At 37.8% G+C, this 19447-nt stretch overlaps 1 protein-coding gene across 1 annotated transcript in view; it reads right to left on the reverse strand.

Annotated features, from left to right (window-relative positions):
• The window catches only part of LOC118832811 (connector enhancer of kinase suppressor of ras 2-like), a 566603-nt gene that overhangs the window by 15246 nt on the left and 531910 nt on the right, over nucleotides 1-19447 (reverse strand). The window lies entirely within an intron of this gene.

Genomic DNA, 19447 nt, shown 5'->3' on the forward strand with positions numbered 1-19447 from the left:
CAAAAGAATTATCCTGATTATATCAAGAATTAAAGATTTCAGTAATCATCATTTTAATGTAAGTAAGCTAGGATTTTTAAGTTATGATAAACAATACCCAGTACACAGATAATACCTCAGCAATCTCCATTTTGTAATGGGTAATTTAGAATTCATGTACACACACACACACACACACACACATCAATACTTTTTCAAAGCCTCCTTTCATTAAGCAATGGTCTTTCTATACATACACAGGACTTCTCCCCAAATTAGCTCACTTTTCCCATTTCTGAAAATGCTATCAACAGAACAAAAGTTCTAATTTGGGCACATACTTTTCCATTCAAATACAATTTTCATTTTTATAAATTATTTAACTGAAATACTTCTTTTATAATCTTCCCATTGCACCCAAAACAGGGCTTTACAAATAACAGACAGTTGCTAAGCACTTGACTTTCTGAATATCAGACACTAGACTGGACTTTTTTTTTAAAGGAACTTATTTAAAACCAGAGTATTTTAAAACTGGAAGGGACTAGCTTATTTAGGTCATTTTGGAGAAAACACAAAGGGCAAATGGTGAATAGTTAAGTTAGAGCCCATGTTATAAGAATGGAGATCATTTAGTAAAAGTTACAAACCTAAATTCATATCATTAAAAATAAATTGAAGATTAGGACTAGTCTTCACATTTTTTTGATACTTTAAGATTCTTTCCTATTGGTATATTTTCATTACAGAGGCTATAAAAGGTAAAATGGCATTGGCATAATAGCCCATTAACAGCCATTTCAAAGATTTTTGTCTGAAAAATTGTCTTTAGTTCAGGCAAAACAAGCAGTTAGGAATAGAGGTGGCAGAGAAGAACAGAGCTGGCTCTTTCTGATGCTTTAGTACCACAGGAAATACTCCACCAGCAATGACTTGCTGGTACTGCCTGCAACTATAGTTGTTTATATTCCAGTCAGAAATGCTCATTGTAATACATTGGGGTTTTGAAGAGAGGGTTTTACAAATAATTTTTACCTGCTTACCAAAAGAATCTAATAAGTAATAGTTAGATTACTAGAAAATTGGATAATTTTGTAAGGTCATATTAGTCAAAAAATTCTGACAATGCCACTATTGAAGACATATAAATCCACTTGCACGGTACCTTCTTTAAAAGACAGCATGGCACACGCCCCTTCCAATAAAATCAAAACTCCTCATGTGGAAAGGTTCTGGCCCTGTGTTCACTGTAAATATTACATATACTCTATTGTTTACACTTTGGCCTTCTGTTAAGTTGGTGTTCTACAGAAATCTGGGTAGGTTTTTCATATGTATTTTACAGATTATAGCATTTACGAAAGTCTCTTGGCACCACAAACAAAACTACCACAAAATACATTACAAAAACAAAACAAAACAAAACAAACCCAAACAACTTCTATTTGCCAAAGTAGGATTTTTTTTTAAATGGACAGATGGAAAACTGAAAACATTTTCAAACAGATGCCACTGCATCTGATCTCAACAGAAATATCTTGAATCCTATCATTTTTTTATATTGTAAATGAACTTGGTGGGTCTTTTGACATTCAATTTAGAACTAATTCATTTTAGTTCTTAAAAACTACATCCCCCAAATATACATTAACAAGTAGTCCATCCAGCATATGAAGACAGTCCAATCATTAGTCTTTATCAAAAGATCTGTCCTTGAGGACAATTGCTACAATCACAATTAACAGTGAAGATCGGCAAATCATTTGCCCATATGTGAAGAATTTCTTTCTGGAACATTACATTGGTCAGAGTGGAATATGGCTTTCAACTCTGATTGACTCTCTCACATTCCCACATCTACAAAAATCCCAAACCAGAAAACCTTCAGAACAGTTTGACCCATCATGCTTGATCACAGATATAAAGAGAATTTGGCAATAAATTTTTTAAGACTTTAAGGAATGCCTCGAGATCTGGTCATATTTAGAATTTCTAGGTCTAAAATTTTGCAACATCATAATTATTTATCTAATATGCCAATTTATCCAAATCAAGAAGGAAAGATAACTTTTTCTTATTGGATTTGTATAGTCTTTAAAAAGGGAAGGGCATGGATCCATGCATACTACAACAAGGTGCTGAAATGTATAAGTCTGAAAATAGCTCTCCCATCTCGTGTTCTCTGCGACCACAGAAAAGCACAGCTTGTATACTTCTGAGTGACTGAGAGATATATGCTACTGTGAGGGGTATTGACAGAAAAAATTCTCCTTTGAAATGCTACAGTAATTGCTATGGTTACATGTGAAAGCAACGTGTGCTGACTCTATAGGAAGCATAGAGAACCACTTATATCAGAAAATTTCAGAGATACTGCAAGGCTCCACAGTGAACTTTTGGAAGTCCTTCTTTCCTCCTTCTAGACTTTTGATATGGCCAGATACCATGATATCTAGGGACAGCAACAAGATCAGTAGTTTCTGTAGAAAAGGGATACAGAGGTAGGTTCTCCTAGGGAGAAAAGGGAACAGGTTCCTAGGATGGAGTGACTTAGATGAGTACCAAAGGACAAACTTGCAGAATGGTGTTGAAAGAGAAAATAAATCATTGATCACGAAATGGTGGATGAGCCTAATAGAGCCCATAGAGATTTCTTTCTATCTCTACATCATTGATTTAAAGTCCGATTTTGAAAGTGATCAGAATTTCGTAACTACTTTTATGGGTTTAAAAATATCTCAATGGATCTAAAAGAAATTTATGAGTTAAATTGTTTTTGAGTGGGCAGCCACGGACGGTCAAATGATTAACAGATTTTCTTCCTATCAGCATACTTCTATAATGACAAAGTGCACACTAAAAATTAGTTTGTTTAATAGCTATCACTGACATCATGTTATATCACTTTGAGGTTTGCAAAGTGCTTTACAAATATTATCTCGACTTTATCCTCACAGCAACGCTGGGAGGTTTCCCAACAGACAGGTATCTAAAACCTAGCAGGACGTTATTAATTGTATGATCTATGTAGGAAGATAAGGCTGCCAAGCTATATAGTTATGGCCAAAAGCTTTTCTTTAGATACTGGAATTTATAGACCAAGTGACTTATTGCACTTCTTTGCTCAGATGCATGTACACTTGACCACTGAATGCCACCTTACATTTAATAATACACTCTTTACTAATTATCTAGATTTACTAATTATCTAGAATCCTTCCTGCTACTCTCCCTTTATAAAAGACACTCTAAGTATCCCTTTATAAAAACACTATAAGCGTTTGGATAAATGCGTTTTCTCCACAGATGTTATCTAAAAGATAATAAATGTTATCTAAAAAGTGACTGACATGATTAATAGGCAATCTTTTTGGTAGTACCACACATTAAATGACAACAATATCAGTGGTACACAGAGTCCCAAAAGAAAGAGGGATTCCCTCTACATGATCAGGTCCTTCAGATGCTGTTGTTTGCAGATGACTTTATGCTGACTATATTAAATTCAGGACCAATGCTAAGTCTCTTAAAACCAAACCACTCCAAAGAATTTGGCCCAATCCATACAGGAAAAACCAAGTGGATGCAAAATGCATATTGTATAGACTCTGACATTAATTTGGGTGGACAGTCCCTAGGAATTAGTCCAGCAGGAGGTACTTTTTAGGCAGATGCTGATAGAGATAAAAAACCAAGCCCAGAATTGATCAGGGAGAAAAGAGCAAGCTAGTTTACCTTTAGGAAAATGTTCAATGCTTTTAATGAGCCTAAGCTTCTCCCTGAAACAAAGGCCCATTTAAAAAAGAACAATATTCTTCCAATGACGCTATATTTCTTTCCACATGTACAATCCATGGTCTCTGAAGGATTAAAATTGCTGCCTACCTAAAGGGAAATGAATAGGTGCATGGTGGGTGTGAGTAGGTGACAACATATCACCAACAAAGAACTGAACAAAGGAAGTGGCATAAAGAATGTCATTGGATTAATGTATGCCCAGAAAAGGAAGTGGGCCAGTCATATGATGAAAGCAAAAGGCTAACCCACAGACAGCCTTTGTGGGTAGATATGCCGCTGAGAATTTCTAGGATGACAAGTTACAGAGTATATGAGGGTTGTGATCCATCAAGCAATACACAAGCATTTCTTATATGCCTACTATGTACCACTATGTGCTACTATAATCCACATTGTTAGAGCGAGTACCACTGTTAATGAGATCAGAGATCCAATGAAACATTATAGCTAGTGAGCCAGAAACATTTTTTTTTGAGATTTTCTTACTATAACTGTTCATTTCATGAGTCAAAAAAATCCATTCAATTTTATTCCTGAACTCAAAGAATTTCTAACAGTAAATTTTGATTCAATCATGGTTAAATACTTTGCTAATAGAGCTACATATTGTATCCTTGGAATAATGCCTTTCTTTAAAAATCGTCTTTATTGTCTTCCCATGGACCCTCAGGGTTATGGGAGTTTCCTACAGAAGTACTGAAATAAAAATCTTACAAATGTAAGAGTACCTATTACAATAGAAATTCCACAAAAGTAGGTCTGCATGAAAACTTGCGGTCCCTTCCAGCTCGAAGTCTATGATGCTATTCCTCATCGTCTGAGTGGTCATAATCAGAAGCTCAAGAATAGCCAAAATCCTCAAGTTTTCTTCTAGAGCTTAGTATGTAAGGTGAATTAAACTCGAGGTAACCTTGCCTTTACTTCCTGTTCAGACATGTATCAGTGTTATCTACACAGTATGAAGTAGAGGAGAGTGTCTGCACTTATTTGGTTAATTTGGAAAATGTACATATAGCAATAATTAAATAAAAACATTCGGTTTGGAGATTTCAGAATATTTAGAAGAATAATTCAAGACCCTTAGTTGTTTTTTAAGCCCCCTGAGAAGAACATTTGGCCATAGTTGGTAAGATCATAAGCATATAATCATTTTCTCTGTATTCAGGCGTTCCTCCATCCAATTTCATTTCAGGGATTCTAATAACTCTGAAGTAAATGCTTCCCCCCTCTTTTTTTAAGAAGAGAGGTAGTGTGATATAACGTACAGAGAACCAGCTAGGAATCAAGAAGATTTGAGTTCAGCTTCAAAATGTGACATAAATACTACTACCCAGCCCTGGGCAAGTCAAAGCGATTAATCTCTCCATGCCTTGGGCAACTCTGTATGATTGGAAGTTGTACAGTAGATGCTGATCTGCACTGGCAGAGGAGCTGTTCTCCTTGGGAGGTCCTCATACCAACGAAATCTAAGGTCTGGACTAAGATACCACCAACACAAATCTGTTTCTGACTGCTTCCAAAAGATTTTTTTAAAAAATGTTAAACACTTAAGTCTAAAGTCTAAGAGACCAATGAACTTTTAAAGAATCATTTAAATTCTACCACTTAAAGAGATTTTAAGAATGAAATACTGACCTATGGAACAGTGCATTTTGAATTAATGCATGGAAACTCTTCCGCTTGCTTATGATAGAATAAGGCTAATAATATGAAGGTTTCAGTTCAGCTACTGCCTAAATTATTCAAGATCATATTTTAAAATCACCCAAAACAATTCAATTAACAAACATTTCTTAAGTACTCACATTTTTGTCCAAGGCCCTGAGCTAGGCACTTGGTTGGAATGGGAGTAGAGAAGAAATATAAAAGACTCCTCGTGGTTTCATAAAGAAGAACATACAATGCCGGAGACAGAAGGAATGGGAGACCATCTAGTCTAGCACACTGATTTTAAAGATGAGAAACTGGGGCCTAAAGACATGTAGTGCCTAGCCAGAGGTCCCACAAACTAACCAGGACCATAGCCAGGTCTAGAACCCAAAGTTCTCAGTATCACTCTTGTTCTATAAGCTCATGTTGCCTCAAAAATACAGATTAAAAATGGTTTGTCTGAAGGTGAGGACAACCTACTCATGCCATATCAGTGATATGATGATGAGAACGTGTAACTACACTATACTGAATGTTCTATTTACTCAGAAGGGCAGCTTGTGAAACAAAACAGGGAGGTCATTCCAAAAATAAGCTTTATGTAGTTAGAACATCAACAACGAATCTACACCAGGAACACAAGGACAAGTAATTCAAGTTAGAATCACTCATCCAATCCCCCAAAAGTTAGCTTACAGAATCCAAATCTCAGAGTTAGAAGACACCTCAGAGAGCATCTGGTCCAACACACACACACACACACACACACACACACACACACCTCTGAACACAAATCTCCTCTATAATACACAATGGTGGTGGTGGTCATCCAGCTTTGTATTCTAGCCCTCCAGCAAGTAGGAACCCTCAAAGGTCGTGAGGCAACCTATTTAAATTTTGGACAGCTTGAATTGTTGGGAAGCTTTTCCTTAATAGCAAGCCTGCATTTCCCAATGACATTTTAATTTGCAGCCTGCATGTGGCAGAGGGTGGTGAGTTTGACATTTCTGCTCTAGCCCAAATCTCTCCACCTTGTCCCAAAGAATGAGAGTTTATTAAATGTTTTATTAACAGATAGGTAAACTCTACCTAAAGCATCCCTCTGTGGAAATGTGTTGTCTTTTGCTTTTACATCACTTTTGGTTGAAGGAGAAGAAGATCACGGAAAGCTTCAGGGAAGAGGTAGCATTGGAAGTTCAGGTATGATATGAAGATATAGAAACGGTGAAAGCAGGTGATATTTCAAGCATAGGAAGGCACAGAGGAAGGAAATCATGAGAAGTATATGGGAAATGATGAGTAAACAGTTGGATTAGAGTTTATAGTATGTAAATGGGAGTAGGATGAGATAAGGGCAGCTAGGTGGCGCTGCAGTGCACAGAGTGCCAGGCCTGGAGTGAGGAAGACTCCTCTTCCTGAGTTCAAATCTGGCCACAGACACTTACTTACTAGCTGGGTGACCCTGGGCAAGTCACTTCACCCTGTTTGTCTCAGTTCCTCATCTGTAAAATCAGCTGAAGAAGGAAATGGCAAAGCACTCCAGTATCTTTGCCAAGAAAACCCAAATGGGGTCATGAGGAGTCAGACATGACTGAAAACAACTGGACAACGAAACAGATGATGTAAGGCATTGAGGTTAGGCATTGAGAAGCCACAAAGGACATGATATAGGCTTAATAAAATTTGAGGGGAAAGCACTGAGATATTTTTCACTAGACAGGCCCTGATGACAGTTCAAAGTGATTCTAACTTTCTTTTTTTCTGGCAAGATATACATGCTACTCTGAAGTTTTAGCTGGAAGGGCATATTGCTTTCTTCAGATACTGTTACTATCACACTTTCATTACAGATAATGAACTGTCAAGATTTTTAGGAATAAAAATGATACAAGCATCTTTTCAATAGGGTTTCCTATTAAAACTCATACTTAATTCCTCAAAAAGACAGCTCTATTTCATGGCCCAAGGCAAAGACTGTCAGGGCCAAGGTGGCTCCTTCACATTTAATACTAATCAGAGGCAGTTCTCAACTTTAGTCTTTGGCTTAAAAATACAGAGGATGTAACAGATTAATTTCTATGACCTTTTCTCACTTTCCATCACCATGCCCATCATCAGCAGGGCTAAGAGGAAGTCTTTCATTACTGAACTAGAGCAGAGATCACTAGGGCATTCTCTAAGTTTATGCGCCTCATTCCTCATCCTGCTCCATGACCGAAGAGGTGGCACCAACATGAAGAGCTCTCTTTATACATAATCCCATGATGAACACAAATTCCCTTGCCATTTAAAGGGTCTGAGGCATCTAAAGGAATGTATGTGGGGTTGTATAGCTCAGAGCCCTTTGTTTTAGGGCATGCTTACCACCTGAAGCCTGCAGCCTGGGATCTGAAAAAGCAAGAACCTTGAAAGAATACTAAAAGACATGGGGCAGCTGGGCAGCACAGTGGATAGAGCACTGGCTCTGGAGTTAGGAGGACCTGAATGCAAATCTGGCCTCAGACACTTAGTAGCTGTATGACCCTGGGCAAGTCATTTAACCCGTTACCTCCAAAAAAAAGAATACCAAAAGACTTTACAAACATGGTGTACTGATGATCCTGAAGGTGCTTTTAGTCTACAGTAATGAACAATGATTAATACCTGCAATGTGCATTCTGCCATAGACAGAAAATCGGTTTGTTGTTTATTTCCGTTCTCTTGCTGCCAGTGAACAGATAGTTCAGATAAAGTGAAACAACTCCAACTTTTGATCCATTCTGCATGGCAAAATGTTCCAGAAATGTTCCATGTTGACCTGGAACATCAGGTTCATCATATGCTGGAGTAGGTTGGGGAGCTATACTCTTTTAAATTATAAGTTGTAAGTCAAACTCCTCTATCATGTCTGAAATTTATTATATAAAGTCCTGAATATCTGATTTTTTTCTTGCAATCACTAATATGATGACTATACTTACAGGATAACAGGATTTTAGAGCTAGAAATTAGGAAACTAAGGTTAACAATAATTGACTTTATATAGAGCTTTGAGATTTGCAAAGTGCTTTTCATATGTTATCTCACTGGATGCTCTACAACAACCCTTTGAGCATTACAGGTATTATGATACCCATTTTGCATATGAGGAAACTGAGGCTGAGAGAGACTAAATGACTTGCCCAAATAGCAGAGCTTTGAATCAAACATAGATCTTTTGACTCCTCATTCCATAACCTTCCACAACTCAAATTCTTCCTCTTTCTACTTGCGGAAGTTCAGAATTGCCATGCTGGCTGGGGACAAGATCAAGAATGGATATTATGAAGAACATCAAAATAATTTATTTCCTCCTATGTTGAAGGAATGGGTAGCAGTGGGGGCTGGTAGAAGAAAGGGAATAATATTGCTTAGATTACTTGTCCTTAGTCATAGTCACATTAGTAGTTAACAAATGGTCAGGCAGATTTGAATCTGGTTCTTTCACTTCTCAAGCCCTTTGACCACACCATGTGGTCCCTTCATGAACCACACCCTGCCTTTTCAAGGTCCCTTCCAGCATTAAATCTATTCACATAGGACATTTTTCAGCTATCTACATCTTTCCAAGGCTTTCTGAATCTATGCTTTAGCACTCACTCTTCCAGAGGCCAAAAGCCAAAGAGCAAATCTGAATAGGCTACAAAGTAATTCACAAGGTAAACATTTAGCAAAATAATTGCCATCATGTCAGCATGGGGGCAACTTGTAGGCTGCAGGTGGTAAGCATGTCCTTGTTGTTAAAGTGTTTCTCTGCCTCTGCTGTGGACGCACTGTGATTATTTTTAGCTCTAACTGAAAACTAAGAGTGGCATGATACAGGAAGCCATGTCAAAGAAAAAGCAAAGCTGAGAAATCCCCAGGGCTTTCTGGCCTGTCATTGACTTCTGACAGAGTTGCAACTTTTCAAGGAGAATTCATCCATGTATTCAGTAACCAATTATTAAGTATCTACTATATGCAAAACAACATGCTAGATACTGGGAGAGGACACACAAATAGCAATAAGAATAACAGCTATCCTTTACATGTAGAGCTTTTAGTTTTGTATAGTGCTTTACACATATTATCTCAAGATAATTACAATGCATCTGTGAGAAGAGCGGGCACATTATTTTTCCTGTTTACTTTTTAATGTTTCTCTTAATTCCTGTTTTTGAACTTCAAAGTTTTCTACAAAGCTCTGGTCTTTTTTATCAGGAATGGTTGGAAGTCCTTACTTTCCTTAAAAGCCTATTTTTCCCTGTTGGATTATATTTAATTTTCCTGTCTAAGTCATTCTTGACTAACCCTACATCCTTTGTTTTCTGGAATATTGTATTCCAAACTCTGCTCCTTTATAGTGGTGGCTATTAAAATGTGTGTGATTCCAACTATGACTCCTCAGTACCTGAATTCTTTCTTTCTGGCTGCTTGTGTTATTTTTGCGTTGACCTGGAAACTCTGGATTTTGGCCATAACACTCTTGGGAATTTTTACTTTGGGGTTTCTTTCAGGAGGTGACTGGTGGATTTTTTCTACTTCCACTTTACCTTCCTGTTCTAAGAGGTCTGGGCAGTTTTCGTTTGATTTCTTGACTTTTTTTGGTCATGGCTTTCATATAGTCCAGTTATTCTTAATTTTTCCTCCTTGGTCTATTTTCCAGGGCAATAGTTTCTGCTATGAGATACTTTACCTTTTCTTCTAATTCTTCAGCTTTTGACTTTGTTTTAATATTTCTTGTTGCCTTATGAAGTCATTGACTTGTATTGATTTGATTCATTCTAATTTTCAGGGATATTGTTGCTTTAGCAAGGTTTTGCACCTCTTGTGCCAAGTTGTTAATTCCCTCTCTAATTATTTCTTTGACAGCTTTCATTTCTTTTCACTTTTTTCCTCTAACATTCTAATTTCATTTATAAGAACATTTTTAACTCCTAAAGAAACCTCCTGCTTCATCTCTTCTAGGAATTCTAGTTGAATCTGTTCCCAGGCTGTGTTCTTCTTTGAGGCTTTGCTTGTAGATGTTTTGGAGTCTTTCTCTTTGGTTTGCTTGAGTATCCCTGTCACCATAATAGCTTTTTATAGTGGCATTCTTTTTCTGTTTGCTCATTCTTCCAGCCTACTTCTTGACTTTAGATTTCACGTTAGGTTTGCACACTTCTAGAGGGAAGGTCCAGGGTGGGTCTTACTGCTACTTTCTTGGAAGTATTGAGTATTGGGTTATTTCCATATCTCAGGGACAGTCAGGGGAACCTGTAAGCTTTCAGTGCTCTCAAAGGGGTTTGATGGGTAAAGGCTGATTGCTGCTTCCCTCTGATTTGGTCTGAGCTCCATAAGTTCCTGACCTGGGTTTGAGTCTGAGTAAGAGTAGAATGCTGGTGAACTCTTTCTCTATCAGCCATCTGGATAGCTCTGCTGGTTCAAAATGACAGAACTGCAGGCTTCCCCTTCATTTGAGATTCCTCCCCTAGTTATTCTTCTAAAGGCATCTGACTGAGCTAGAAATTCGAACTGAAACCCTGCTCCACTCCTGGGGTCTGAGCCACAGAGCTGCTGCTTGCTTTTCAACTAGCTTCTTCTCAATATAGTGTCTTCTGGAGTTTATCGAGTAGGAAGGTAACATAGTTAGATCCGTGCTTTAGTAACATCGCTTTGCTAGCAGAGAGGAGGTTGGACTAGAGTGGGGAGAGACTAGAGGCAGGCAAACCCACCTGCAGGCCATGGCAATAGTCCAGACGTGAGTTGATGAGGGCCTGCACTAGAGGGGTGACAGGGTCAGAGGAAAGAAGGGGGCATATTTGAGAGATGTTGCAAATGAAATTGATAGACTTTGGTAATAGATTGGATGGGTGTAAGAAAGAGGGAGGAGTTGAAGCTCAGATCGTAGATTCTGAGCCTGGATTAGGATATGAGAGGATAGTGATGTCCTCAATAGTAACAAGGAGATTAGGGAGAGGGTAAGGTTTTGATGAAATAAAATGAGTTCAGCTTTGGATACGCTGAAGTTTAAGATGTCTACAGAATATCCAATTCAAGATATCCAGTAGGAAGTTGGAGGTACGAGACCGAATGTCAGTAGGGAGGTTAGGACTGGATAAGAAGATCTGAGAACCAGCAGCATAGAGATGATAATTAAATCACCAAGTGAAATAATATAGAGGGAGAAGAGAAGAGGGCCCAGGACAGATCCCCAAGATACATGTATTGTTAGCAGGTGTGACCTGGATGAAGAGTCAGCAAAGGCAAGTAAGGAAAGGTCAAACAGGCTGGAGGAGAATCAGCAGAGAGTAGTGCTCAGAAAACCTAGGGAAAAGAGACTATGAAGGGGAATAATGATGGACAGTGTCAAAGATAAGCGAGCAGTCAAGAAGGATGAGGATTGAGAAAAGGCCATTAGATTTGGCAGTGAAGAGATTATTAGTAATTTCAGAGATAATAGTCTGATCTCTCCTTTGTAGTATTCATTTCACCCCGTTTTAGGGCGAAAAAAGTTTAAACAATTTTTTCAAGTAGTTGACTATAGAAGTGTATCTTCAAGTGGTATATAGAAGTCAGTGAATTTTCCATATAGAAGGACATTAATATCATAAAAACAAAAAAACCTCACAGCTTTCACTGAACTTAAAATAATTCTAATTGTTCAAAATTCAGGGATCTTCTTGAGATAATCTATGTACTATTTATTAAGAAATGATCCGTCAAGCCACATTACTCTGGAGAGTATGATATACCTCACTTACATAAAGGAATGGATAATTTTAATATACCCCAAGCATGAGGCAGTCATCTGGTTAAGTACACTAGTTGAGGCCAGAGAAAAATCTAGGAAGAAAATTGTTTTTTTCACTTGGGGAGTGAGGTCTTATTCTCCAAAGACAGAATTTGGTCTTCTAACAACTGTACTACGTGAAACCATCTCTAAAAGTGTAGGTATGATGAGAAAGAAAATCAGTCCTTTTTATTTTTTTTGGAGGGGGGAAGGCAAGGCGATTGGGGTTAAGTGACTTGCCCAAGGTCACACAGCTAGTAAGTGTGTCAAGTATCTGAGGCCAAATTTGAACTCAGGTCCTCCTGACTCCAGGGCCGGCACTCTACTCACTGAGCCACCTAACCACCTCAATCAGTTGTTTTTAGCAGTGCTCTTAGATACTTTTCTGAAACTATGAAGGTCAAAGAATCCAGGAGGAAGGACAAGAAAGGAAGGGAATAAGTATTTCTATAGCAATTACTGTATGTCAGGCCCTATGCTAAGCACTTTACAGATACTGCCTCATTTGATCCTCTTCTAAATACTTTTGGGGTGCAAGTCTGCTTAGTTTTAATTCAGATGGCCTTCTGGGTCCGGGAGAGGGACCAGGGCAAGAGAATAAGGAGAGCTCGGCCCAGTTTCATTCTGACTGCTGAAAACACAATTGCAAGCACATGTCCTACTGATAGGGAGTCAGCTGGGAAATCTTTATATAAAAAGGACAGTATATCGTTCATGTGAGCCAGGGAGCAAAATGAAGAATGTGAAGAGGTTGTTTTATGAGGAAGAAGCGTAAAGGGGGTAAGTACTAAGGTATGTATGGCTGGGAAAAGTCTCTTTTATTTACACATTTAAGAAGAAGGGCCATTGCCAATCAAATGGTGGTTTAAAGAGCTTTATGCTGGCCAGATAGTAGCTATTATTAGCGAGCTGAGGTGAAATGAATAATAGGAGGGGGAAGTGACTGAACTCTTCTTTTCTCTCCACATCTAAGAGGGTGCAGTGCTAGTTTAGTAGAGATAAAATTGACCTTAAACATAAAATTGAATGACAACATAATGCAAGGCAATGTCTAAGTCTCTGACTGTTTTGCCTTGGTGCTCTTACATACTTAGCTTTGCTTTAATGGGATCTGTGCTGTAACACAAACTAAATATATTGTTGGGATTTGCCTACATGTAACCTTTTCCCATTTGTGTCCTGGGTTAAAATGATTTCACGGCTTTAGAGATGGCTTCTGAAGGACTGCAGAAAACATTTAGCATGATGTAATTTTTCAATTAACATGGCATGTGCAAAATTATGAATACCATGAGGAGGTGCCCTGGCTGCTTTACTTTGGTTGTATAATTTGGCTGTTTTCCCAGGCTCTCTTCAATTTCAGGACTTCCATGATTTTGCAGTATTGCTCATCCCTCCACTCCCCCCTAATCTGAGTCTAAGAACACATTTTCACAGAGTGAGGGCTCGGGAAAGAAGTGTTCAGTTGCTGTCAGGCAATTACGAGGCCAAGAGTCTTATGTGGGAGGAAAAGTCCATTACCTGCTTGCAGGCTGACATCTCCCAGTGGCATATCACTGAGGAAAATTCAACTCTGGTCTTTCCACTTATAGCCTAGGCTTCTTTAATACCCATGAGGTGGGAGGCACCATACGGAGCACACAGACATACAGTACCAGAAAGTTATCATAAGTTAGACCCACATTCAAGAAGAGAGAAGAGAGAGACTGAAGGAAAAGAGAGAGATAGAAAGAAGAGAGAGACATAGAGGGAAGAAACAAAAATGAGAAGCAGAATGCCTTAGATTTTAAAGACACATTACCTTGCATCTTTTCCTTTTACCACAATAGGAAAAAAGGGAAAGGTTTGATTCATACAAAGTTAGGAGAGATGAGAACAGATGTAATGACTGATCCTTTTGCTTGGTTTCAGCCACTTTGGACCTCTCACTCACTCTGGCAAAGAAAATACCTGAGGGAAAATTCCCCAGCATTCTATAGTTCCATATTTAAAAGATGAATATATAGGAAGGAAAACCTGTGATATGCTGGTAGAAAGCTTGTGAGGGATATGAAAAATTTCCCATGTAGTTCAACAGAAAATAATAAGAAAGAAATATTTATCTAGTTTCAAGTCTTTTCCCATACCTTTCCTCCTTCTCTCAGACAAGTATGCAAAAGGTAAAGAAAGTTAAGGCCCTGGGGAAATGGGTAAGGGCTGGTAACCAAATGGAGAATAGCTTTGGTCTCAGTTGCCTTGAAGGGCTGAAAATTATGATTGCGTGAAGTACCCTCTTGCCCTATTCTGAAGAGGTGAGGGTACTGATTCAAGGGAGGAAGTCCTTTTGATTACTTCAGATCCTTCTGGTTAGCTGGGGGAGAGCGCTGGAGGAGAGTGGTCAAAAGAAGGAATTGATTAAATGATTATTAACCCCAAAGTGTATTCTATCACATTGTGATCTTTTTCCCTGTTCAAGTTGCCTTTCGTTAGAGAGATGTCTGAGGGCTTGGCAGAAGGGGGCGCTGTCATTGCTTGGATTTAGAATAATGTTAAATTAATAATAAATGTTTCTGGCAGACCTGCGTCAAAGACACAGAGTACAGTATTCATATTTTTTCTCCAACAGCTTCTTTTATGAGAGTTTTGCATCTTCTGGGTCATAAGAAAGAGCGATGCTTTGGTAGGGCCCTGGCTGCTGACAGGAATAGGTAGAGCTCACAGAGGAAGTGCCTTCTGGACCTAATGTCTTTCTTCTTCTTTCTCTTTTTGTCTCTGGGTTCAGTGACTGACATTTCTCCTATTACCTAAGTAACAACAGAACAGAGACCATCAAAATGAAGTACCGTCCTGCTGTTACTGAAGGATTTTCAGTGGTCAGATTTCTGCTCTTAGTGACATCTGTGCTTTTCTAGTTACAGATCAAATTTTTCATATTTCTCTTTCCTATAAGGTTTATTGGAATACGGATGTTCCTAATATTAGAGAAAGTCTGGGATCTCCTGGGAACATGTGGTGGTGCCCAGAAGGAAAGGTTGAGTCTATCAAACCCTGACAAAAGCTATATGTTAACTGTCAAAAAGTCACCCAGGGAACCTGGTAGACACTTTTTTTCTAACACAATATTATTGCTGCCTTTGACAGGGATCACAGGAAGAAGTAAGGTACTTACACAGTTCTGCACATGGCAAGCATGCATGCGTTGGGTCTGGATGGCTCACCTGCCTAGGGAATATGTACACGACTACTCCAATGTTAGACTTCATTTTTCTTACTGTTTTTTGCAGTCTCTTCCTTTTCAACATTTTTGTTTTAATAGTCAACTTGTGCCTTAGAAGGCCAGAATAATTTGTGTCCCACATGTTGATGGGGGGGGCACTTACAACTTTGTGTGCACAAAAAGGTGCATATCACAAATTAAAGGACTAATACTTGAGAGCACTGTCATTAACTATCAGATGTCAATGCTGGCCAGAGAGGCCTGGCTCAGAATAGAGCAAGTAAAGAACAATGAGTCAACTGGAATAATTTTATAGTTTTCCTAGAAAGATCAGTGTACCTACTGAGACAGCAATCCAATTAGCTCATTAGCTGGCTAATGTCAATGTTGAATGGTGCTAATTCATCTATTGGGGGGGGCAGAGAAGGAGAGGGAACAAACATTATTAAGCGCCTACTGTGTGCCCGGCACTGTGCTAGACACTTTAGAAATATTTTCTCATTTGATCCTCACAACAATTCTGGGAGGTAAGTGCTATTATTATCCTCATTTTTCAGCCGAGGAAACAGGCATACAGGTTAGGTGACTTGCCCAGAGTCACACAGCTAACCCTTTTTGGCAGCCATTAAATACATGCTTAATCAAGACAATTCAGAGAGTTTTCTTATTCACTTTCTAAATATTTCATTTGAGATTTGTAGACTCTAAACTTTTGGTTTTGTTTACACACAAAGTTAAACTTGACATAAGGAAAAACTTCCAAACAATTAGAGCTGTTCTCAAAAGAAATGGTCTCTACAATCAGTTGATTCTCTCACTGGAGGTCTTCAAACAAAAAATGGATGACCATTTTGGGGTATGCTGTAGAAGTAATTATTTTTCTGGAATTGGTCCCTTCTAGCACATTGTAATTCTCCATAGAAGCCTAATCATGCCATATGCTTCATATGTCAGAGTTGGGTTCCAGTAACTTTACTTCTGGAAGGAAAGATTTAAGGTTGCCATACAAATGAGGAGCAGGTAGAAATACAATCTCTCTTTCTAGTGTTCTGAGTGCCAGTTAATGAAAACATTTGGAAATTTCCTTCCCCTTCAGGTACCCAAGGGAACACACAGCAAGTCAAGAAAAAATGAGCAGTTTTAGAATGAGCGATATACTTAATTACAGTTAGAGGTAAAGAAGGGCTGGGTGATCAACATTTGACTGAAACAATGAAACTGTGTGCCATGGGGAGTGGAGTGGCAGCGAATGGGTCTTGAATTCTCTTTTGGCCTCTTTAGCAAACAGTTTGAATCTACAACAAGCTGGAGCAAATAAAACAAGTCAAGAAGGAAGCAATGCTTTGATGTCTCATTTCTGAGACCACATGGATGTTATTATTAACAGCATCATCAGGTTAATTAAGAATTCTCTTAGTGGCAACAGAGTTGGCATAGTTCTCATTTAAATGGACACTTCAAGATGTACACCTTACTAATGTCAGTTTAGTATGCTGTGTCTCGGAATCAGCAAGAGAACGTTTCACATCCAAAGGAATGAGTTGGGAAAAATGAGTTCTGCTGTTGCAGATGTCATTTAATTAAATTTATGGAGAGAAGTGTGGCATATTCAATAGATTCTCTCAAACATGGTAGGATAATTCAGTGTCAAGAATGTCAGGAAAAAGGAAGCCAGGCAATACTTAAAGAGAGTTGTAAGATTATTCTGATAAACTAAGTTTGCCAACTAAAAACATCTCCTTGTTTAAAACTTCTGCTTAGGCTGTCCATATGAAGAATTGCTTCAATGATTTTGATTCGATTGACTGGAGAGTTCAGTAAACAACCGGAGTGACCATTTTTTTTAGTTGAATTGACTAGCTGTTCGGTTTGGCTAAAATGACTGATTTGGTATCAGAAAAAAGACTGAAAAAAGAAATTGAATTAGATTGTAATTTTAAAGGTGATTCAATTCTTTGTGGTTTATGAGATTGACAAACTTCTGTATTAGTTTCATTTGGTCAGGAAAGACCAATTCTCATAGTTGGGCCCTTCTTTCTCTCTTTACAAGGCTGTCTCTAGAAGGCTTTCAAATGTTTTCACATCCTGGGCTTCCTTTTCTCCATGATTCAGGTAGTCTCTTTAATGTTCGAGTCATTCCCTGAGATAAACACTTTAATAATTTCAGATTACATCTTTTTTTGTCATTGTTACCATAATATCTGAAAAATGGAACATACAAAATTAATCCTAGCTGTTTCGCCAGTTTTTTTACAAGGACCTATACAAAACCCCATTTTCTGGGTTGATTTAGTCCAGAACCGCTGTTTGGATAAGCACAGTCATAGGTGAGAATAACTTAGAGTTTGTACCTGTGTTGTCCAACCACTTGGTTCTTTTTTTCCTGAGGAGAAAATTTAGTTGATTTTCCAGACTGAAACAAGAAGGTTAAATGACTTTGCTTAATAAATTCATCTATTCATATGCTTCAAATCCTTCCTAGCAGTCAGTACTCCAGCAATTATGTTTGCTACAGTTACTGAAATGAGAAGTAAATTCACTCACAGGATTAAGTCTAGGTACTTGCTCTGGCTGGATTACTGGGCATGATTCCGGTGATTTTGTTTCATGTGGTGTCTATCTAGATTTGTCAGCCAAATAAAAGAAGATATTTGCGACGTCTTAACAGTCAACAAGGTAACTGGGATAATTCATGATCTCTCTGGGTGTATCTTTTTTACACAGATAATAAGAAGTATTCTTTTAAACGATAACCCTGTCAACTCACTGGATATTTTCCTCCCATTTTCTCGCTTAAGCTTGTATTGTTTAAATTTCCTGGTGACGTTAATTAAAAGAGCATTTGTAAACATCAAAATCATAGTATTCCATTAAAAACCCACTACATATTATTTTAAAATATTGTCAGAGAAAAGTCATATACAATATAGAAAGGGATAAGCATCATATAAGAGTTTAATCTGGAGTCACGCTCAAGTTTCTTGCCAAGTCTGAGGCATACTACTATCTTATCCATCAATGTTTCGGGCTTCTTGTGTATTAAAGTGACGTGTGGTAAAAATGAGTACATTTTTTAGAAGAGGTGTTCTGTATTCATATTCAAACTCTGTTTAAATTGGAATTATTTTGCTCTTAAGATAATGAGTACATGTGTTCTACTAATCCCTTTCTTTTGAATGTTAATACATCCTAACTGCAGAATTGGACATGTTGATACTTAGGATAAATTGTTTTCTCAAAGAAAAATAACCTTTTCACTCAATACAATTTTTTATTGATCAATTATTACTAAATTCTTTCCAAAATGATCAGCCTTTTTGACTTTCAAATGACTAACAACCATAAATGATAATATTTCTTCAAGTGTTTGTGATTTATGATTTTGCTGGCCTGGGTGCTCCCTCTACTGATACAGATTGCAGCCCCTCTTTTATGGTAGGTTGTCTTCGTTAGCAATAGTTGCAGTGGCTGAAATACTGATCGCCCTGCTTCCAACCTGATGATAATAATAATAGTCATCTTAGTAACACTTTCCATATATTCATGATGTACATATTCCTTAACATTTTCCATACATACATTCCCATGTTTATAGACACAAAGCATCTTACTTGCATTGGATCTGCACAATTCCATTAAGGCAGATGAGAAAACTGAAGCACAGAGAATGTAAATGACACATGGTTAGTAAATGGTGGAGCTGGGACTCATACTTAGGTCAGCTGGATATGATCCATATGTAAAAAACATTCAGTATAATTGGAAAACTGGAACATTCCAAGCTCATTTTATTTGCCTAATGAAATCATTTAGCTGAAATGTCACTTTTCCTGAGAAAAGTCTAAGAGAACATAATTATAACTCTATTAATTATGTTTTATTACTAATAGAGATTTATGAAAACATTTCTGAGTTCTTATTTTACATTTATCATTTCAAATATAATCAACCAATATTTATCATAGGATAACTCTAATATTTATGTGAAAATAAGAGTAAGACAAAGCAGTATTTTGGTTTTCAGCCAAGATGAAGAAAGCAAGAATCAGAATTCT

The sequence above is a fragment of the Trichosurus vulpecula genome, chromosome X, assembly GCF_011100635.1.
Source record: "Trichosurus vulpecula isolate mTriVul1 chromosome X, mTriVul1.pri, whole genome shotgun sequence".
Lineage (NCBI taxonomy): Eukaryota > Metazoa > Chordata > Mammalia > Diprotodontia > Phalangeridae > Trichosurus > Trichosurus vulpecula.